This window comes from Aptenodytes forsteri, unplaced genomic scaffold (assembly GCF_000699145.1).
Source record: "Aptenodytes forsteri isolate BGI_AS27 unplaced genomic scaffold, ASM69914v1 Scaffold563, whole genome shotgun sequence".
NCBI lineage: Eukaryota > Metazoa > Chordata > Aves > Sphenisciformes > Spheniscidae > Aptenodytes > Aptenodytes forsteri.
The window spans coordinates 454,810-455,036 of record NW_008795318.1 but is presented as its reverse complement, the minus strand read 5'-3'; positions in this window follow the sequence as shown (position 1 = coordinate 455,036).

The window sequence follows — 227 nt, the reverse complement described above, 5'->3', positions numbered from 1 at the left end:
CCCTTTTATCTCCCCCCCGGGAATCGGCCCCAGCTGGGGCTCAGCCCTCGGTTCGCCTCCACCCCCAGGACAGGGCGCCCTGGGCGGCTGCCCCGCCGTGGGGGCACGAATCCCGTGGCTGGGAGATCCCCAGGGACTCGCAGGGCAGATCCCACCCCAAAGCTGCCCCAAGCACAGGCACGTTCCCTCAAAATTTGCCCCACTGATACCGCCGGGGATGCTCGCAG